The sequence below is a fragment of the Gorilla gorilla genome, chromosome 18, assembly GCF_029281585.2.
Source record: "Gorilla gorilla gorilla isolate KB3781 chromosome 18, NHGRI_mGorGor1-v2.1_pri, whole genome shotgun sequence".
Taxonomy (NCBI): domain Eukaryota; kingdom Metazoa; phylum Chordata; class Mammalia; order Primates; family Hominidae; genus Gorilla; species Gorilla gorilla.
In genome coordinates, this window is record NC_073242.2 from 91,829,270 (window position 1) to 91,852,527 (window position 23,258).

The window sequence follows — 23,258 nt, forward strand, 5'->3', positions numbered from 1 at the left end:
AGGGAAGAGTCCAGTGTGAACTGAACTCAGCTTCAAATTGTACAGAGGTGACTGTGTTTGAAAGAGAATGGGCCAGGCGTGATTGCTCATGCCTGTAATCCCAGCACTTTGAGAGCTAAGGGCAGGAGGATCGCTTGAGCCCAGGAGTTCAAGACCAGCTTGGGCAACATGGTGAGACCTAGTTTCTACAGAAACAAAAATAAAAAATTGGCCAGCTGTGGTGGCTTGTGCCTATAGTCCCAGCTACACAGGAGGCTGAGGTAGGAGGGTTGCTTGAGGCCAGGACATAGAGGCTACAGTCAGCTGTGGTTGCGCCACTGCGGTCCAGCCTGGGTAACAGAGTGAGACTATGTCTCAAAAAAATAAAAAATAAAGAAACAATGAGGAAATAGGGAGGAAGTGAGCAGGGGCTCAGAAGAATCAGGGAAGTGAAAAACTATAAAAAGCAGTGAGAGGTGACACCTGCTGGCAGCCCTCGCATGCTCTCGGCACCGGCACCTCGTCGGCCTTGGCGCCCACTCTGGTCGCGCTTGAGGAGCCCTTCAGCCCGCCGCTGCACTGTGGTAGCCCCTTTCTGGGCTGGCCAAGGCCGGAGCCGGCTCCCTCAGCTTGCGGGGAGGTGTGGAGGGAGAGACGCGGGAACCGGGGCTGCGCGCGGCGCTTGCTGGCCAGCGCGAGTTCCGGGTGGGCATGAGCTTGGCGGGTCCCGCACTCGGAGCGGCCAGCCCTCCCAGCCAGCCCGGGGCAGTGAGGGGCTTAGCACCTGGGCCAGCAGCTGCTGTGCTTGATTTCTCCCCGGGCCTTAGCTGCCTCCTCGCGGGGCAGGGCTCGGGACCTGCGGCCCACCATGCCTGAGTCTCTCCCCCAACCCCCCCACCCCTCCCCCGCCCTCCGCTGAGGGCTCCTGGGCGGCCTGAGCCTCCCTGACGAGCGCAGCCCCTGCTCCACGGTGCCGGGTCCCATCGACCGCCCAAGGGCTGAGGAGTGCCAGAGCACCGCGTGGGACTGGCAGGCAGCTCCACCTGTGGCCCCGGTGCGAGATCCACTGAGTGAAACCACCTGGGCTCCTGAATCTGGTGGGGACTTGGAGAATCTTTATGTCTAGCTAACGGATTGTAAATACACCAATCAGCACTCTGTATCTAGCTCAGGGTTTGTAAACACACCAATCAGCACCCTGTGTCTAGCTCAGGGTTTGTGAAGGCACCAATCAACACTCTGTATCTAGCTAATCTAGTGGGGACGTGGAGAATTTTGTGTCTAGCTCAGGGATTGTAAATGCACCAATGAGCACCCTGTCAAAACGGACCAATCAGCTCTCTGTAAAACAGACCAGTTGGCTCTCTGTAAAATGGACCAATCAGCAGGATGTGGGTGGGGCCAGATGAGAGAATAAAAGCAGGCTGCCCGAGCCAGTAGTAACAACTGGCTCTGGTTCGTTCGTGCTCTGTGGCAGGTGTGTTCTTTTGCTCTTTGCAATACCTGTTTTTGCTGCTCACTCTGGGTCTGTGCTGCCTTTATGAGCTGTAACAGTCACCGCAAAGGTCTGCAGGTTCACTCATGAAACTAGGGAGACCACGAGCCCACCGGGAGGAAAGAACAACTCCAGACACGCTGCCTTAAGAGCTGTAACACTCACTGTGAGGGGCTGCAGCTTCAGTCCTCAGCCAGCGACACCACGAACCCACCAGAAGGAAGAAACGCCGAACACATCCGAACATCGGAAGGAACAAACTCCAGACATGCCGCCTTTAAAGAACTGTGACACTCACTGTGAGGGTCCGCGGCTTCATTCTTGAAGCCAGTGAGACCAAGAACCTACCAATTCCGGACCCAGCAGGACGGGGAGATAGTCCACGTGAAACCCATCTGGTTTTACTAATTGGCTCTTATTGACGGTAGGCCCTTCCCACACCTACAGAGACTGGGAATCAGAGACTGCATTGTCAGGTGCCGGGTTGTGCGAACAGTAAATTATTTTGGTAGACTTGAATTTTCCCGGGCAGGCACTTTGAAAGAAATTAAGGTAATCTTAAGGAGGTGGCCTCATTGAGCTACTAGGAACTATATTAGTGTGTTTTTGAAGTTTTTATAAGTCAAAGTTGAAGCTTAGATGAGAAAAGGCTCAGATAAACCTGGTTAGAGTTTGGTCAATAAGAGGGTTTTTATCGCATGGCTTTTCAACTTCAACGCTATTGATATTCTGAGCTGGATACGTCTTTGTTGTGGAATGGGGCTCTGTCCTGTACACTGCAGAATGCTTAGCGGTATCCCAGACTCTAACTAAATGCTAGTAGCAGCCCCTTTTATTTCCCCAGTTTAACAACCAAAAATGACTCCAGACTTTGTAGGATGTCCCCTGGGGTCAAAATTGCTTCCAGTTGAGAAGCAGGGATCTAGTACATTGCTGTTCATAGTGTAAAACACACCAGTTCCGAGTTGGGGAAGTCTCTCTTGGATGCTCTGCCCAGAACTCCAAACTTTGTGCAGCTCCAATTGGCTTCATCCTCTTCTTTACTCCCTAAATATGCTCCCATCCTTTCATTTCTGATTCCTACTAGTAGGACCATTATCTATCAATCTAGGCAGAAACTTCAGATACGTCCATGACTATATTTTTACTACTTTCTTATGTACGCTAATGACAACAACTCTCAAATTAGTCTCCTACTTCCTTCCTACCCTTGCTCCTTCTTTTTTCAACGAATATTTAGAAAAGGAAGGTAATATTTAACGTATATTTCCTTTGTCCTTGCATAACTACCCATTAAGCAAAATTATGTCTTAAGACATAAAACTAAGAACTAAGAATTTAGATATTTAAAATGTGTAATAAGATTAAACCAAAGAGTCCTTCTCCTTGTCTCAGCTGTAATCTATCACTAGAATTCAATACCATGCCTCATCATACTGAGTCATAGCACTAATATCGCTTTAAGACATCCAAAAGCAGTGTCATTGATACACCTGGGTCAGCTCCATTAACTTTATGACACAGATTTGGCTACTTTGGTGATTTGACAAAGATGGTGACATTTGCTCGGAATGACATCAATATATAGCACCTTTGTGATTGAGATTGGTCAATCTGCTTAAATGTGTTATAGTTAAAATTCATTAATCAGCATAGGTGATTTCTGTGAGTGAGTATGAAAGATTCTGTGTGTATGAGAGAGAACAGAGATCATTATTTAAACAATATCGTCACATTTTCATGTTATTTTTTCTGAATGAAAGGCCTCCATTGCTTTTGAACTCAACCATTTTATCTTTTCTGTATCAAAATAAAACTAACTGCCTTTCAGGAAAGAAATTAAAGCTCATCACAGATGGTGGCTGTCTCATTCAGTCATCTCGTTCATTTCAAGTAAATCCCTATTTAATTCCTTTCTTCTGGAAAATTTCTAATCCTTGGAAAATCAACTCTATCAGACATTCCTTCCCCCTCCCATGCCAGAGGTATTGAAAGATAAAAGTAGAATTGATGACCTTGAAATATGAGCAAAACATTATCCAGTCACCATTGTAGGGTACAGAACCTTCACTTCCTTAGAACAGGTGGTAAAACAATTACAGATATGCAGCTGTTCTATGCCATCTAATTCTCCCTGGAAAAGCTGGAGGTGATTGTTATGTAAAAAATGTGTTTTATCTCCACAGAATATATTTAATAAAACTGTGAGGTATGTAAATTTGCCAGACAGAGGTAGAGGCATTTTAAAATTTGACTAGAGTTTTGTTTATATTAAGAAATTACACTTATTGTGTAAATCATCTAAATCAAATTAGCATAATAGAAACATCTCTGTAATAAAAAGCTGCCATTCTATTACCACATAGCTTTATTTCTATGAGACTTTATTAGCATTGAATATCAAGCAGGCCAGGAGATGTAATATATTGCCTGATGTGGTATTGTGGAATGGAAAACATACTCCATGAATATGCAAACTCTACCTCCATACATAAAAATAGTTCTATAAGTATGTCCAATAACACAAACATGGTGGCTGTCATATTATTTTTCTTAGCATACCTCATACTGCATATATCTGTAATTATAATGCATTCAAAATATATCTTTGCTATTTAGGACATGAAATGATAAATGTATGCAGGGACCTACCATAGACATAGCAATAAAAAAGATGTCATGGAAAAGGGTGGTGGGAAGAATGGGAGGAAAAACAGAATCTGGGAAAGGGAAAGCAAGAAACAAAAGGAGAAAGTAAAACGTTATTGGTTGTTCACTTCTTTGAAGCCTAAATATCACTCATGAGGTTGGTGTATGATGGTCGTTGCAGAAATAAAATAGACCTTAATAAATGAATGGAAACTCTCCCGATGTCACTCAGTAAGCTTGAGTTTGAATTCAGTCCCTCTGATTATGATCCCCTTGTCCATTTCTTATTTTAGTTTCTTGGAGAAGAAATGGGAGGAGAGGGCAGGGAAACTGGATGAACACACTTGGTGGCCAGCACTCTCAGCTTCCACCAGAGGCTCCCACTGGCGTCTAGTTTATGCATGAGAATTCTGCATACTTTTATGTTTGTAGAGGAATTTGGAAACAATTGCACTAATTTGTCCAAGCATCCTGTTTTCTATGAGTTTGTATTCTCATCCGTATGGCAAAAGCCACTATTCAAAAACACTAAAAAATGGCAAATATTTCAGTATGAGTGAAATAAGATCCTTGTGTAGCTGGAAGATGTTGGTGAGGTTGCTTGATAAAGACGGAAGGAAGTGAGACTTGACTTAGGTCCTGAAACATGGGCAATGGTTGGTGATAGGAGGGGAGAGAGAAGGGATTATAGATGAGGGAGCGTCTCTCTAGTTCCAGGAACCCAGATTTTATCACTCAATAGCACTTCCTGTAAGTTTCACTGGGAAAGGTTTCTCTCTTGAACAGAGAGAATAGAGATGGGAATTAGCAGTGTTTATGTAGCAACTGAGAGAAAAGCTTGATTAAGGAGGGAATGTTAAGAAATAGTGGACAACCAAATTGCCTCTGTATAAAATATTTGGAGCAGACCATCCAGGGTCATCCACTATTGAGAACGCATCTGGAAAAAAAAAAGGGCCCAGTGCTTTATAAGAAAGCCATTTTGAATTGTTAAAATAAGTATATTAGCACAATTTGATTTGATGAGCACTTTCTGTTATGAAAGGCTTCCTTATATGTACACAAAGTAAGTCGAGGGCCCCTCATCTCCATAGAGGCTCTTGGATAACGCTCTCTATAAGTCCAACCCCAGCTTCCAAAGTTTTCACCATACCAATGCCGTCCTTCTCTGATTTCACCCTCATTTGGGTCACACTTTTCTGTTGGTGTAATACAGGGGTGAACAGCACAGACACTGGGGTTAAACTTTCTGAGTATACATTTCAGCTTGGACACTAATAGTGTGACTTTGGGCACTTATTGAATCACGTGTGTCTCCCTTTCCTCATATGGATGTAAAGATAATCACAGGTCAACAGACAGTGTTGAGGGCTAAGTGAGACAGCACAGGTAAGTGTTGACCCCAGGCCGTCCACAGCACAAATACTTGTTGAATATGAGTTGTTTCCTTTAAAACTGGCACAAGCATTTTTACATTATATAGTATTTAAACTCAGTTTTTGTTTCCTCTTATGTCATAAACTTTTTACAGAGCTTATTGACACAGTATTTTTCTTTCCCTTCAATTTTCCACAGACTAAAAGGGAGGAAGAAGAGCTTTCTCTGGAAATGAAATCAAGCAGCTTTCCTTGTATTGAAAGGTAAATTGCCTTTTCAGCCTCATCATTTTATACTGCCCAATATAGGAAATTAGAGAGTTAATGAGATGCCACAAGCTTCCATATTCTCTCCCACTGCACAGAAAGCTGTGTCTTCTCTGCCAATCAGGTAATCTTAATTTATTGGCATTTGGGATTCAGCAAGATACAAAAAGTAACTCTGTGCATGCCAACTCTACCAAAATAATTTCTAAAAGAAGTTAGTAGGAGTACTCATATATATGGCTTTTTTTTTTTTTTTTTTTTTTTGCCTAGGGCCATGTATGACTGCTAGTTTTATTAGGACTCTCTGGAACTTCAATCATTGAAGATTAATTACACCCACCCAGTTTAAAAGGCAGGGTAGTGATAGAGATTAAGAGATGGGTACTGGAATTGCACTTTAAAGGTTCACATTTTTGTGACTACCCTCACTAATGTGTGACATGAACATTATGAGCCCACAGTTTTCTTATCTGGGAATTTTAAAAGTATCTAAAATTTGAGGGCTGACAAAAGATGAACACAGCACAAAAATGGGTCTACTCTGATGTCTGGCACATATACACACACATTCATACATACAAGTCATTCAGTAGATGTAATTATTACTGCTAAAGCCATATTCTAGGCACTGTGAGCTAGGCAGAGAGCTTGCATTCCAGGAAGACAAAAGATGTATAAAAAGTCACAATGAGATGGGTGAGAGGCAGGTTATATACAGTTTGCTAAGAGCGTAGAAGAGAAGAACAGGCAAAAAACATATTAACAGAAGCCCTCACATGTACTAGGCACTGAACAACCCCTTATAAAGTTGGCATTGTTATTGCTTTTGTGCAGGTGAGCAAACTGAAGCTCTAAGAGATAAAAGTAACTTTTCTGAACTCCACAGCTCATAAATAAGCCAAAATTCATTTAGCCATGGAATCCATGCTTTTCATACTTCACCATACTTTATTTATTTATTCTTGATAGAGGGGTTAGTCAAAGCTTCACAGCCCTACAGAAGTATCTTTTGAATGTAGCTTGCGTGGTCATTACATTGCCAAAAGAGAGGAAACAGGGCTGAATTTCCAAATTGTATATTTGTACGTTTACATACACCACTTTAAAAGGAAATCCATTTGTCTATCAAGAGATACTTCGATTGCTTCCATATCTTGACCTCCTTTTTTTTGTGGTTATGTTATTGTTTGGAATCTCAAATTGTCTCTTTCCTTGTAAGACTTATAAATTGTTTATTGAGAGAATGCATGAGAGGAGGTCATGGCTCCAGTAGAAAGACAGAAATCATGGTGAAATTAGTTTTGAGAGTGAGCTTTGAAAGCAATGGTGATTTTTAGAATGTTCAAGAGACAATGAATGCAGAGAACAAGAAAATAAACCGGTGACATTTATTCCTTTATGTTTGATTCAGCAAGTATGTCTGAAATATCTGCTCTGAATCAAGCACTCTTAAAATTTTAAGTTGTATAAACTAATGATCAATGGAGGAAATGAAATGAAAGAAAAGATTGGAGCAGAGATAAGGAGGAGGGAAGACGGAGAAGAATGCACATACAGGAAAGATATAAAGATGGGCAAATGTTGAGAATGTTGAATGTTGAGAGAAAGTAGAGTGTTAAATATTGGATGTGTCATAACATGAAGACGCAAAAGGTCAGAATTCCAGCATTAATCTTGTAAGAGCTAGCTCTGTGATTTCAAAGTGGTACAGAGTGTCAATCAATTTTGTGTTTTGTTCATTGTCACCTCCAAACAGATATATTTTATCTGGAATAGAAGTGTAGCCCAGTGGGTCAAGGGATTTGGGTTTTATTTTCTTAAGCTTTTACTTGTGTAGGTGAGTTTTGCAAACTTGTGCACTTTAATCACATATAATGCGAGTAGAAATGTGCCTGAATTTTCAAGGCTGAACAGCTGGGACATTTGGACTTCTCATACCAAGGGTGACATTCCTCATTTCCCAGGGTGCGTGATGCTGTCCCGAATCTCACGGGACAGTGACATTCCTGAGTGTGCCCAGAAACATGAAAAATACACCTTCCTAAGGGACAAAATGCTTTTAGTACTGTTGCTCTGAGGAGGAGGCTGCCCTCTCACTGAGTGAATGAACATGGTATGCTGCCTGAGTCACTTATGACAAAAACAGCCATTTAATTCATATTCAGTTAACCATTAGCTTCAATAATAGTGATGGCACTGACTTTGCAGCATGACTAGCACTGACAATACCTAAAATGGAGCGCTGTAAATATCACTGCTGGGAGATTCCTCCAACAGCTGTTGGGTCCTACTGGAGATGTCTATTTCCTCAAGGGAGAGCTTCCTGTCTGACAGTTGTACAATGCTTCTATGTTTGGAGAACAGAGACTGGATTTCCTTAGGAAATTGCAATAGAAATCATTGTAGTTCTCTGGCAGTGGTATAAAACGTATAGACACTTATAATTTCACATTCAAATTTGAAAGTGAAAGTCTCTCTCTCTCTCTCTCTCTCTCTGTCTCTGTCTCTGTCTCTGTCTCTGAAATCCATTATTTCAGTGGGAGCTCTCCCAAGTAAATAACAAATGTTATTTCTCTATAAATAGATAGCATTCAAACACTTGGCTTAAATACCACAAGGTTCTGTACTCTATCCTTTGGGACAACCAAAGTCAGGTTATGTATCTTCCATCTTTATGCAGCATCTTCTCTGAATTGTACTTTATTAATTTCTACAGGCTTGTGGTTACTTTAGTAAACTTTGTAATCATCTCTCCTTGATATAATTTAATAAAAAGCACTATTGTGCATTTATTTTCCAGTGATCTCAATACTGAGATCTACTAAAGTGACCTCAGTGTGGCCATTCAAAATAGGAAGATATATCTGTAAGATTGTTAATGTTACTTTTATTTTAGATGGAACACTGCCTGATAAGGCAAGCCATTACATGCATGTTGCATACATACATACATATTACCTACATGTTAAGCAGAGCTGTTGTAGGTAGAGATTCTGAGTGACAATCAGAAAGTAGTATTATACACTAAAAAATACGGAAAACCTCTTTTTTTCTTAATGGCACAAGCAGAATTTGGTGCAAAATGCATCATTTTTCTCACTTGTCCTTGTATATTTCTAGATGGCTTTGTGAACATACTTTCAGTAGTGTCTGACCAATCCAAAATCTAGGGCTATTTTTGTTCTCCAGGACCTGCTCACTTTAACTTGTTTGACTGAGTAGTGTCCTGACATGGAAGATTTGTATTGGGTCTGTGCCTGACCCCTGACCACAGCACCCTGGAGTGTACTGGACATTGACTCATCATGTTTTGGACTTTGGAATTAAGACATGGAGACAGTTGAACTAGTCTTTGGAGTGTGTAGATTGTCATGACCTTAAAATATCAAAATCCTTGCTTCTTTAATAAAATGGGTCTTTCAGGTATGACTTGAGAACCTTTATATGCAGTTGGTCTTTCTGAAAAGTTGTATGAGACATCGCCTTAGAACTTTCTAAGGTCTTAACAATTCTAGGTATATTTTCATCCTGGAATTGATCTTGGTCCGGAGTATGTTTCTTATTTTGAGAATCCGTTACAATTTGAAAAGGCCATTCTAGGGACTTCAAATATCCTTCAAAATATACTTGAACATTAAATAGTTTATTCTTTAGTCCATCTCTGCCTTGGCTTATTTTATTACAGACGAAGGCAGATGGCACGTGCTATGTTCCATCTGGAGCTATTCTTCAGTAACTCCTCAAGTTCATTACATACATTTTATACTTCCCATATCACTTGAGGTAACATTTTTTTCTGAATTTTCTGTGACTTTACAAATTCTCTTTATTTTGTAGATCTTTTTATAGTATTTTCTTCTCAGTCCTGTAAGCCTTGATCTAACAAAGTTCTTCTGGCTTTTACCAAAGATCTCTTCAAGGCTTCCCATGTATCTGCTTGATACCAAAGCCAATGCCACATGTCCTAAGTTTTGATTATATACAGCATGGTATAGCATACTATAATATAGTACTCCAGATATATGCAATACACTACAGTATAGCACTGTATTTATGAATTCTAAATTTCCATTTGCTTGTTATTACTGGTGAACAAACTATCCCAGTGAGTGGCATGAAGCAACCACTTTACTATGCTCATGGAGTCTGTGAATCTGAAAAATTGACTAGGTGTACAACGTGGGTGGCTTGTTTCTGCTTCATGATGTCAGGGGCCCTAGTTGGTCAGACTTAATGGTTGAGGGCTAGAAATATTCAAGGCATCTTGATTCACATGTTTGGATGTTGACTAGGATCTCAGCTGAGTTTTTAATAAGAGCATGCACAAACGGTCTCTCCATGTAACATGGAGACCTCAGGAAAGTTGGACTCCTTAGTTGGTTTTAAAAGCAAGGTTTTTTGTTTAGAATTCCATTGACTTGTATAACATAGACATTGAAGTTACATAATGTCATTTCCATTGTGCTCTATTGGCCACAGCTGTTACAAACCCAATCAGATCTAAGAAAAAGTGCTATATTCCCAATCATTAAATTGGAAGAGTATCAAGGCAACATGGTAAAACAAGTGAGATGGGAAATGTTGTTTTATCTATCTTTGGAAGATAAAACATTAACTAACACAACACTACATTGTATGGTAACATTCTAATATTAAAAAGGCAGGTAATACATTATAAAGTAACATACGTTTTTTCACACTATCCTACATAAATCAATTTTAATGTTGAATGAAAAAATAACATTACCTCTAAACATGACTTTTTTCATTAATTACTACCCATTTTTCTACCACTGTTCTAGATCAACTCACTCATTTTTCATAAGAGTAAGGTGAGTTGCAGAGAAGCAAAAGGACTAGATCCTGGTTACGTAGTACGTTTTTTATAGCTCAAAGATTAAAATCCACATTTTAATTAGCATCAGTGCTCCTTCCATTAAGGTAGATTGCTTCTTACCTGAGCTACTTGTTAGAATGTTTGCATGATACAAAGTATTTTTCAACCACTTTGTAAATAAAGATTCCAAAATAATTTCATATTAGTAAGCATAAAGAACTGTAACTAAAAAGTGAAGAGCAACTTCATTTGAATGAACAATTTAAGTTAATCTTCTTTTCAAAGAAAATCATGACTGACTAGTTTTTAAGATACATGTTGATTTATTCTAAGGGCAGTAAAGAATTAGAACTCTCCGTTTTAGAAGACAGATTGAATTTAAAAAAATAAATTGCCATAAAATATTCAGATGTCAAGAAAAACTTTAACTAATAATAAAACTATTCTTAGGTATCTATGATGAGAAAAGGCATATATGTCAAGATGTCATTTAGTTTTACTGAATCTTTTAAAAATTAATACAGAAAAAAGTACCAATTGGCTGTTAAGTTTTATGGTTAGAAAGCGAAGTTAGTGGTTCTAAAATTAAGAAAAAGGAATTAAACTGACAGGATCAGATTATTTCTATCATCACCTTTGACATTCAACATTAGTCAGACATCTCATAGAGCATAGGTTTTTGAATGAAAAGACTTGGTTAAGGGCAAAGAAAATTACTTAAGATAAAATATAAATAGTATATGAACAAAAAATCTAGTCTCAACAAATATTTACTGAGCCCTTATGATGTCAACCATTACTATTAATAAAACACAATTTAAAGCTTTATTGAATTGTCGCTTGGCTAGCAAAATAACAAAATAAGTATGAAACACACACGTAGTTATTTTTTCTAAAGGTATTGCAATAAAATTGATATAAAATAATGCTGGAATGAAACTAATAAAAGAGGAAACCTCTTGTATTAACCATTTATCTATCAGTTCTATCAATCAATTTATTAATTAATCTATCAATAGATCTGTCTATATACAGATGGTCCCTAACTTAGGACTTCCTCATTTTACTATGGTGAAAAAGTGATAGGCATTCAGTATACTCTTTGACTTATTAAGGGGTTATTTTTTGATAAACCTCTATTGTAAATTGAAAATATCATTATTGTTTATCTGGACATAACTCTATCTTAGGTGGAGAGGCATCTGTATACTTATCCATAAACATTAAATATGCCAATAGAACTTTACATACTTATCTTCCTTTAGGGAATTTATTATCAGGAAAAGGCTCAAAAGGAAATAAAAAGTTATAATTGTGAATATTATTAAGATGGCATTAAAAAGATAAGTTGTGTGTATGTGCATACAAAATCAAACTAAATGAAAATGCTAAGATACTAATTAATAAATTTTAGAGCAAAATCATGAAGTGAAAAAGGTAATTTTTATATAGAACAAAACTAGAAGGCAGTTCACAAAATTGAAAATGCTTGAGTAGTGTGTGTTTGGAGTTACAGGTATTTTTAAATTCTCTTTAATTCCATTGTTATTCTAATATAAAGTTAACATTAAATCGTGAAAAAAATTTGAGACATTTGTGGGGAAGAATGTTGCTTGCTTTTTGGGAGAATAACTAGAAACTAGCTCTCTGTTTGAAGATCAAATGAAGCTCATGTAGAGGCATAGAACTGCAGCCATTTAGTCACCATGAGTGACTTTAACCTGTCAGATGAAGATGTTACTATGGAAAGATGAGTGTGGGAATAAACATTAACTAGTTATTTTTATGCCACTTTATTAAAATAAGATTGAAAAGTGGCAAATATCTATATGTGGAACACCGAGAAAAATTTTAGTTTACTTTTAATGCAGTGGTTTACATTTATCTATTCCATGCTCAGGAGCAGATGCAGATTTATAGAATTAAAATAAGCAGGTACCCACCTACTATCACCTCTAGTACTTGTACTTAATTCAATCAGCTTTTGACATTTCCCTGACAATGGGAGTTAGCTTAAGAATATGCTGGTCAACAAATTAAGCCAATAAGACATGAGGAAGGTTTCCTGGAAGATACCTGATCTCTGATGTCTTCTCATGCTTTGCTTCTTAATTTGCTGCAACACCACCAGGTATTCCTCACCCAAGAAATGAGCCTTGGCTGTGTCAATTCAGGTCAAACCAATTTGAAGGGTGTTCTTAATTCTTTTTCCTGCAGTACTGTTCTTCAAAGGCAAGTTCTTCTTTCCTGATTGTCCATTATTATTCGGCTGAGGGTGATTGTACTCCTCTCTTTTGGACTGGCCCCTGGTATTTTTGTCTCCTAGCTGTCTCTTTCCAATTTGTGTCAGATATAACCTTATTTAGTAATTCTAAAACTAGACTCCATTTTCCTTAGCTGATTAAATTTAATGCTGTCACTTAGGTCCTATGCCTGCAAATTTCATTTCATTGGTCTGGGGCATAAACTGGACATAAGGATGTTTAAGCACTCAACATTGAGAACTACTAGCCCACTGGAACCATCTGCTTTAATTTTCTACAGATAGAGTTTTCTTCTCCAGTTTGGGAATCCTCCACAATCTGGGAGATTTGTACTTCAGGAGTAGTATTCAAATGGGATGGAGTTTGATTTTGTTCTTAATGCCACAACAGAAATCATGATTGGCATGCACACTGGTGGAGATGTTCAAGAACATTTTACATATACAAATAGACAAATAAATATATAGGCCCATAAATGCTACAGGAATACATCAATATTTAGTTTCAATAGTTGCACAGCAATTTTAATATATTTTTAAACTTCCATCTTTATAAATAACTCCAAAACTTGTGATTTCTTTCCCATTATTGTAAAGGAGCAAACTAATTTTCTTACTCTTAATTTTCAGCCCTTATGATTGACAACACCATTCATTCAGATAACCAAGCCTGAAAACTGTGTGCCATCTTCATGCTTGCTTTTTTCACTCTTTCCTATAAAGTCAATCACTAAGTCTTGTTGATTATATCTTCTTTGTAAATCTGGAATATATATTATTTTTTCCCTCTGCCAAGGCTTTTCTCATTCTACCTACAGTTAAAATAGTATCTCTATTGTCTTCAATCTCTGGTAGATACATCTCAAATCTCTCTCTCTCTCTCTCTCTCTCACATAGCCTGCAAGTTTCATTTTTCTCATGCAATTTTTTAAAAAATTAATTTGTTACTGTTCTGCTTAGACAGCTTTGTTGCTTCCCCCATAACATTTCCATAGAAAATTGAAACCATTTCTTTTATTCATAGAAAGTTTAGAGTCTGACTCATTTTTGAAACTTTAGCCTCACTGCCTAATACTCTCCCACATAAACTTTTGTGTCTAGACACATCAGCAAGCAACAGTGCCCTTCATAAGGATGACTTTTTAAAGCAAAGTTTTCTTCTTGGGTCTTTACCAAGCTAAATGTAAAAAGCGGCATCTTTGCAATTTATGAAGAATAAAAAAGCTGCTATCTTTCAGGAAAGGTGACAACAGCTGAGGGTCCCTGGGTTGGATTTGAAGCTATCTATGTCAGGGAAAAGAAGTGCTCCTTCCTTGGGCCTTTGACAGTTGTGGCAACTTTCAGCATTGCATGTACAGAGCCAGACGCTGCTTTCATCTGCTTGGCAGAGGGGAAAGAGACTCTGGAAGGGCTGCCAAGTTTTCAACAGAGGGGCTTTCAGTTCCAGAGCAGGGACCCTTAAGGACCAGTAGGCCCAGCTCCCCAACTTCACGCCCAAGGACTTGGCAGGCACTGAGCTGTCCTCATTAAAATCCAGTTTGGATCATGGCACTCTTTCATTCCTACCCAGCTGTAGCCAAGTGGAAAAAAAAAGTAGAAGAAAAACCAGATAATAGAGGATCACACACACACATTGCAAACCAAAAATGTAAACTGGAATTAGGCAAAACATCAAATTTGATTTTAATAGTTGTCAGAATGCTATACAGGTAGCTCCATGCCTCTGGAGCCTTCCTTTAATCATCTGGTTTCATTCTTTTTTTTCTTGCTGCCCTAATTATTCCTGCTTTTAATATCCCCCCACTGGCTCTAATTTAACTTTTCTGTAGTTTCAGCTTGTTTGCCAGGCAGGTTCCCTTTCACTTTCAAAGCCCAGCTCAATTCTTGTGTCCAGGCAGTAAAGGTTATCAGGGAAGTTTGTCAGATCCCTGCTTCCTCTGGAGTTTCTGTCACCCTTGCGCTGTGATTTCTGTGGTTAGTCAATATGAGCTCAGTCCCAAAGAGGGGCTCTGTTTTTCAAGATTAGAGAGGCTGATGCTCTGCACACGTTTTCTTCCTTGTCCCTTTCTCTCCTCATTCTCCCCTAACTGAAATGCACTTTCATTAGGTTTGATTTCAAAAAATCTGTTTAATGTTCTACTGAGTCTTCTGTGGTCCTTACACTACGGTAGGAAATATCTGTAGCAAGCTCTGGGGTGCTGGATCAGCTGCTTAGGTCTTTCAAAAAGTGAAAGTTACTTTTATTATTGGCACAGTGCTAGTTTTCTACTTGTTTACATCCATTATAATGACCCAATCACAATGTGATTGCTAAGGTCATGAAAGGTGTTCTGTTATAAAAACTACGTTTTTTAGGTTGCATGTTCTTCAAGTGAAATCTTCCAAGGTGAAATTTTAATGGGAAGCATCTCACAAATGAGCCTATCATTCTTTAGGAGAGCTGAAAACAACATCTTTGGGAAAATGTTGAGTTTCAAATGAGAAATAAACAATATATTGCAGGTTTTTTTGAAGGAAATATTTATACATTTATTAATTCAAAGGATATGTATTAAGTGCTCCAGTGGCAGGTACAGCAGTAGGTGTTAAAATTAGAGACTGTGAAATCATTCCTTTCAAGATACTCAAAAGAAATTTGGAAAGAGACATGTAAAGACATCATTACAACGTGGTGAGATTAAAATAGCACCAAGTAGAAGAAAATTTCACAGTATAGGCAGGTAGGAGAGATCATCAGTTGACTGGAAATTTGGTGGGAATCCTGAAAAGATAAGAAACAGATGGAAACAGATGGGAGCAAAGAAATCATAGTCTCAAATAGATTTTAGAGAAGCTTGGTACAGTATGAGGATTTGTGTGGGTGAATGCTAGACTTGTAGTTAAGAGATTGAAAAGTTAGAGGCAATAACACATATTCTGTTATTAAAAGAGGAGTTACATATAGAGTAGCAAATATGCAAGAGCCATTGAGTTTTCCTGTGACCAGTATATTGAATGTGAGCCTTGGAACTAGAGCAGCAAGATAGTGTCCCTGAGGGCAAATGATTCCAAGGTACGGTGAATCTTTTCACATAAAAGGAAAAATGGCTGGTAGAACTACCCCCACCTACAATAAATCTACAATCACGTTATTACCACATATTGGAATACAGTGAATACCCTATGAATGTTTAAAAAAAAAAAAAAAAAAGGGGGGGGGGAGGGATTAAAACAGGAATTTCAACAGTATCTGCCAAAAGTAATTTAAAGGATATTAAATGACAAGATAGGGTATTTTAATTTGATAAAAATTCAACCCACAATGAAGACATAATATTATAGACTTCAACAACTTCAACAAATCAGAAACAATTCTAAGAAAAAGTATATTTCTTTCTAACATACCACCTTAAAAATTCAATAGGTTAGGCAGAACAAAAATAAGAAGATGTAGAAAATGTAAATGACTCAACAGAATTTACTCATATACGCCTACAAATATTTATACATAAATGTGTATAAATATATCTATATATTTGTGCTTATAAACAAATTATGAACCATATGGAATCATATATCATTAGTTTCTAAACCAAAAAATACAATGTACTTTTCAATACATATGAAATATTACCTGAAATATCTATCAAGTATATTCCACTAACAATAAATAAATTCTGAAGAGCAGGAAAACATAGCAAAAGAACATGCTACGGAAGCATGGAGGAGAGATAAATATGGCCAAAAAACGTTGTGAAGGGCTACATAGAGAAGGAGATTTGAAGGCTGAAAGACTAAGGCCAATGAATTGTAGGGCAAAGGGGCATTCTAGCACACAGAATGGTTTGGAAAGAATTGTCTTATTCAGAGATTTTTTTTGGCACTAAAGCAACTCAAATTCATTCAAATAAGCTATGACAACAAGTGATAATTATTGGAAATAGAAAGGAATCATTCTGTGGAAATTTTGCCAGTGCACAAAGGCAAACCTCCTATAGTCTGGAAACAGACTGTCAGATTGGCCAGGGATTAAGACTATCCCTCTCTTTATCTCTGATTTTGTCCTTGTGTTCTTCTCTTGCCCACTTCATCTTTTTATCTCACTACATTTTTTTTTTCTATTTTCTGGTCTGTGTTGATCTGTTTCATTTTTCTCTTTTTTCTGAGTGCTTTCTCTGGTTCTCTTTGCAGAAAAATAGCCCATAAGTCTTAGGAGGTCCCTCGAGATAAACATATCCCCAGAAAAAAATAGCATTCCTCAGTTTCAATTTCACATTTCTGAAAGAGAATCAAGATTTGTTTAATTTGGGTCAAGGGCTTATTCTAGTTCAAGAGAGTGCAGAGGCTCAGATGGAAAACTATAGCCTCCTACTTATTTAGCAGATTGTATGAAGACAATTTGAGAAGATACTCAGAAGTGTAAGTGAGAGGATGACAGTAAATGTGGTTGAAAATGGAAGCAAAAATAAAATCACTGAAGATCTTGGTTTCCAAACATCCCCCTACTCTCAGATGGCAGGTGAAAGAGAATACCTCAACAATTTTAAGCAAAATATAGCATGCCCAGGAGCTTGGAAATGGAGTGATGGCGCTAGAAACTGAGAAATTGAAAGCATGCAAAACAGTAGGGAATGGAAAGAAAGAATCATTAAAGAGAACATTTTTCAGTCCCCTAGTTTAGAGTTGTGCAAATGCCCGGCACTCATTGGTCTGAATTGTCTAATAATAGCACTTTGCCCTTTCTCCTTGAGCCCTTCTAAGTCTCTAAATGTCTACAAGATGAAAGTAAAATTATGGTCTTTCAATCTGAAAGTTTAGATTAAAAAATGTGAATAGGCTGATATTTGAATAGCTGGATCAACTATTCATATTTCTGGTTATAAACTTTGATTATTCCCCCTTGAATTTGAACTAGTTTATTTTTCTGGAATAATAAAATTAATAGAAAAGTCAGTTTCAGGCCGGGCGCGGTGGCTCACGCCTGTAATCCCAGCACTTTGGGAGGCCGAGGCAGGCGGATCACGAGGTCAGGAGATCGAGACCATCCTGGCTAACATGGTGAAACCCCGTCTCTACTAAAAATACAAAAAAATTAGCCGGGCGTGGTGATGGGCGTCTGTAGTCTCAGCTACTCAGGAGGCTGAGGCAGGAGAATGGCGTGAACCCAGGAAGCGGAGCTTGCAGTGAGCCGAGATTGCGCCACTGCCCTCCAGCCTGGGCAACAGAGTGAGACTCTGTCTCAAAAAAAAAAAGTCAGTTTCAAAACAAACTAAAACATAATTTTAAAAATGGCTCTTAAAAGCCTACATTTGCCTCTGGTATGCCCATTTTAAACTTTCTAAATCACAATTTTATAATTAAAGATAAATAATGAGCTTTCCAACTATATTTATCTAAATCAACTCTTCCTATCCCCCGAGTTATGAATATCACTGATACACATCCAATCTGATGGTAAGCCCCATTTGAAATACTAATTTTGTTGCATTTTTGACCAGGGACATGCAAGTTACTACATCCCCATGAAACACACTCCTTTTCCGGGCAGTTCTGACCTAACGGCATTCTTCTTTTTTTTAAGATGGAGTCTTGCCCTCTCGCCCAGGCTGGAGTGCAGTGGTGCAATCTCGGCTCACTGCAACCTCTGCCTCCAGGGTTTGAGCAATTCTCCTGCTTCAGCCTACTGAGTAGCTGGGATTGCAGGTGCCCGCCACCATGTCCGGCTAATTTTTGTGCTTTTAGTAGAGACGGGATTTCACCATGTTGACTAGGCTGGTCTCAGACTTCTGATCTCGGGTGATCCACCCTCATTGGCCTCCCACAGTGCTGGGATTACAGGTGTGAGCCACCGTGCCCAGCTGTCATTCTTCTTTCTATTGAACCAAAGTCAGTATTTCTATAAAATATTGAAAAAAAAATCCTGAATAATATATAAATATTGATATGTATGAATTATATTGTTATATATTTACAATAACAATAATGGTAGTTTTTGATTTTTTTTTTTAGCTATAAGAGCTGAGTCTGTACTCTCAGATTTCCACTCCTCTACTACTCATTGACTTTGACTGTTCCATTGTAGTTTTTTCCCCAACATTTCCTCCCATGATGCAAATAGTCCTGTTAAGGACATCACTGTGATATTTTAGTTTACCCCTTCAAGTCAGATGCTCTGAAACCAATAAAATTGCAACTACACATTTAAGTTTGATTCCATGATCTATTGAGTTCTTTTGCTTAATAGCCCAATAACTTTTCCAGTTCCAAGATTCTGTGATTCCATAAGACCAGTAGTGTCACTTTAGTGCCCCCTTGACATGGCTTCATTCTCAACATGGAACACTCATTACTCCATGTTATGTAAACATAACACCATGTCAGAAAACATCAGTTGTTGCCTTTCCACAGATACGGATAACAGCTGTTTGTCTGACAACATAGATGAGTTAGTGCCCTGTGTGACTTCCAGAGCCCTAAAACAGCTTTTTGTCTTCAGCATAAAGATAACCCTTCACTCTTTGAAGACTCAGATTACAAAATTTCATAAGGTGAAGATAGTCAGCTTCAGAATGATGATAATTTTGAAACATTGTATTTTCCTTTCCTGGCCTGTTGGGTCAAAACCATCTGGTAATTTGCTTCTCTATGCTGTTACTTCTTGAGTTAGCTTCAGAGAGTTTCTGTGTGGTCAATTATTTTTATTTTCTATTTAACTCTCAGGCTATACATGTTTCTTATCTTTTTATGGCTGCATAATGCTTCTGATTCATTTACCAGAACTTTAGCATATGATATGAACATGTTCTCTCATAACATGTTCATAGGGTCAGATAAATGTTGGCTGAATAATTTTCTTTTGTATGATGATTACAGAAAAAATCCTAGCTCATCAGTCTTTATCCATTTTCAGGGAGACTATCCCTCAAAGTTCTGTGCTTAAAGATTAAAGACCTACTGTTTTTATTTGCAGAGAAAATAAAGCTTGGAGAATTTGTTTAACTGACACACTAGAGGGAGATACATCAACATCAATAACAAAAGAAAATGCAGACATCAACATCTATTAAAATCAATTTTAATAAAAAACTATCTTCAAAAGGGTTTTTCTTTTACTTTCCTTATTTTATTTTCCACTCTTACTTCATACAGGATCATTTTCATCAACAGCCAATTATACTATGCATGCAATTATTTCATGCTTCTGTGTTTTTGCCTCACTCATTCCCATTGCCTAGAATGTCCTTCTCATTTTGCCAAACGAGGACTAGCTGCCTTTTAGAACTTTCTCTAATATCTGCCTTTTTTCACCGAACCTCAAAACATGAATAAATTTATAAATATGTGTAACTTCTTTTTTTTTTTTTTTTTTTTTTTTGAGACGGAGTCTCGCTCTTCCGCCCAGGCTGGAGTGCAGTGGAGCTATCTCGGCTCCGCCTCCCGGGTTCACGCCATTCTCCTGCCTCAGCCTCCGAGTAGCTGGGACTACAGGCGCCCGGCATCACGCCCGGCTAATTTTTTCTATTTTTAGTAGAGACGGGGTTTCACCGTGTTAGCCAGGATGGTCTGGATCTCCTGACCTCGTGATCCGCCCGCCTCGGCCTCCCAAAGTGCTGGGATTACAGGCGTGAGCCACCGCGCCCGGCCAAAATATGTGTAACCTCTATAAACAAGTATATATGTCTTCTGTGTTCCTCTGAGCAACACAGGTGAGCAAACTGTGTTGCTCAGGGGTCAAATGTGTTATGCTAACCAAGGGTACAGTACTGACCAGGAGATATTCAGGCTTTGCTCTTAAGACCTTATGCTGTGATGGAGACAGATCAAGAAGCAAGCAAAGAAAAATGAATCAAACAATTGCAAATTGTGGTATTTAATAAAAAGTTTAAAAGATTAATATAGATCATAAAGGAGATAATGAATTTTTGGAAGCAGAGTGATAAACATTAACATTGAGAGACAGAGAGTAGCCAGGTGAAGGGGGGCATGGTTGATGGTAGTGGTGGAGATCATCCAGGTGGAGAATAGAGCTTCACATATTAAAGAAACTGGAACAAGATGGGTATGGTGTGAGCAGTATAAGCAAAGAATATTGAGGCAGGTTGAGTTTAGAGGCCTAGGCAGGCTCATTCAGAGCCTTTTGATGGGCAAACATTTTGTTTTGCTATTTTGGGGGAAGTTACTAAAACCTTTAATGTATGCCTCACTTTGTTTTGATATAAAATTAGTATAAAGTAGTCAGATCTTCAGCATCCAGCTAGATTAGTTTTGGAGGTTGTAAACTATTGGTACCACTACCTAAAACGAAATATAGATTACACGCATATTGTATGATTAGAAAGTTAACCCTTCCAGAACATTCCCTTGGACTTGTTTCCAGTCAATTTTCCCCTTGTCCACTAACTTCCATCTCCCTCATAGGAACCACAATTCTGATTTTTCTTATTACTAGTTTTGTTTCATTTGGATTTCAATGAAATAGAATCATACAATATGAGTGTAATCTAATTTTTACACGTTAAAAATATCACACTTACGTACAGAAAGGTGCAACTTTGTAAAATTTAGGGTATACCATTCAGAGTACAACTTCAACTGTTCAGATGTATAATTGTGTACACACATCTACACACATGGCACACTAAATTAACATGGTAGTCAACAGAGAACTGTACAGATTTGAGATCACTTTTATGAAAGTTTCTGAAACTTGCTCATGTATCATATGGAGTGTTTGAAAGAAAGGGAGGAACTTTAATGTCTCCATTGATATTCTGCATGGAAAACTGAGTAGATGATAGAAGGCAGGTCATGGTAATGCAAATCAAAAGATAAATTCTGGGAAGTTGTGTTTGAGATACATATGGGATTATTCCAGGGCTATAGAAAGTTTAGATATAAAAATATCATAATCACCGAGAATTCTTGCCTAAATGTATAAATCTAGTAGTGATTAGTATAAGAATAGTGATTAATTCCTTGGGAACTATTAGGTCGGTGTAAAAGTAATTGCTGTTTTGCCATTACTTTCAATTGGCAAGAAACGCAATTACTTCTGCACCAAACTAGTAATAACTTTATTGGGAGCAGGTGGTGGCAGGAGTATAGTAAAGTGACTATGACCAAACCCTGAGCAAACCCAATTTACAGCAACCACAATTTACAGATTTGAGATTGAGGGGAAGACATCACAGGAAAATAATGGGGGAAAAACCATAGAATTAAAAAAAAATACATCAGCAGAGCGGTAAGCTTCAGTCCAAATACAATATTTCAAATTGAAAAGTACCTTATTTTTTTTGAGAGCTAATGAAAAGTCCATTATGATGAGAACAGAGAAAGCCATTCTTTGCCAGTGTGGAAGGCATGAATGACTTTAATGAGTACAGCTTCAGTGGAATAGTATAACCAAAACTGAATCAGAATGGGCTGAAGAGTGAGAGGGATATAAGCAGATGAATATAGCTTGTATAGACAATAGTTTTGAGAAAATGGACCAGGACAGAGAGCAGAGAAGATTCATGGCTGAAACGACGTCACAGATTTAACTTCTGGATTGTACTTAACCAGTGAGCAGATGATTGGTGGTCTGAACATATAAAACAGAATGGATAAGAAACCAGAGGGGTAAAAATGTGTTTTTTTTTTTGGAAAATATTTGCCATCTATTTTGATCGGAGAATAGACATGTGGTTGGTAGTAAATGGAAATAAGGCAGAAAAGACTATAAGTTCATACTTGGCAACACTATAGAAAGCAATATATATATATGTGTGTGTGTGTGTGTGTATACATAAAGTATCTGTTATACTAATTGCTGATATATATCATATATACTAATTATGTACTGATTGCTGATATATATATATATGTCACACATAAATATCCGTTACACTAATTGCTGATATTTACATATATATATATATCAGCAATTAGTGTAACAGATTAGATGGGCCTGTGGCCCTCTCCCTTGAAAAGCACATCTCTCCTTTAAAATGTTCATATTTGGTTCTTTGTGAGTTTCTATTCCAGGGAATCTGTTCTTCTCTGTCCTTTTTCTTATTATATACTCTAGGTTTCCTGTATAACTGATCTGAATAAAATCCTGCTGAAAGAACAGATTGCAAATGCCACCTTTAGCAGCACCAAACTCTCTAAGATTTGCAAAATTTCTATTTTCTGGTGACCAGCCAGAATGTATTTTATAAGTCTCCATCTTGATGAACAACAACTAATTTCTACTTCCCTTAGAAGAACAATTCTGTTCCTGAGGGCAGGTATTAGAGCCAACACTGAGGGGAGCCCGGTGTCTCAGAAGAAAAGAATTCCTTGCTAATTGTGGGCGTCTTTGCCAGAATAGCACTGTGCAATTGTGATAGGGGCCACAGAAATAAGAAAGCAAGGCTTTGTAATTCC

The 23,258-nt window shown here is 38.1% G+C and overlaps 1 long non-coding RNA gene across 3 annotated transcripts in view; it reads left to right on the forward strand.

The window, feature by feature from the left end:
* The first annotated feature begins 1,390 nt into the window (after positions 1-1,390).
* LOC129527371 (uncharacterized) overlaps positions 1,391-23,258 on the forward strand; it is a 203,001-nt gene continuing 181,133 nt past the window's right edge. Inside the window, exons 1-2 of one of the 3 annotated variants that reach the window (XR_010131583.1) lie at positions 1,391-1,898; positions 5,699-5,763. This is a non-coding gene — a long non-coding RNA (uncharacterized lncRNA). The remainder of the gene's footprint in view (positions 1,899-5,698; positions 5,764-23,258) is intronic. The other 2 variants (XR_008672310.1, XR_010131582.1) reach the window with 2 other exon arrangements.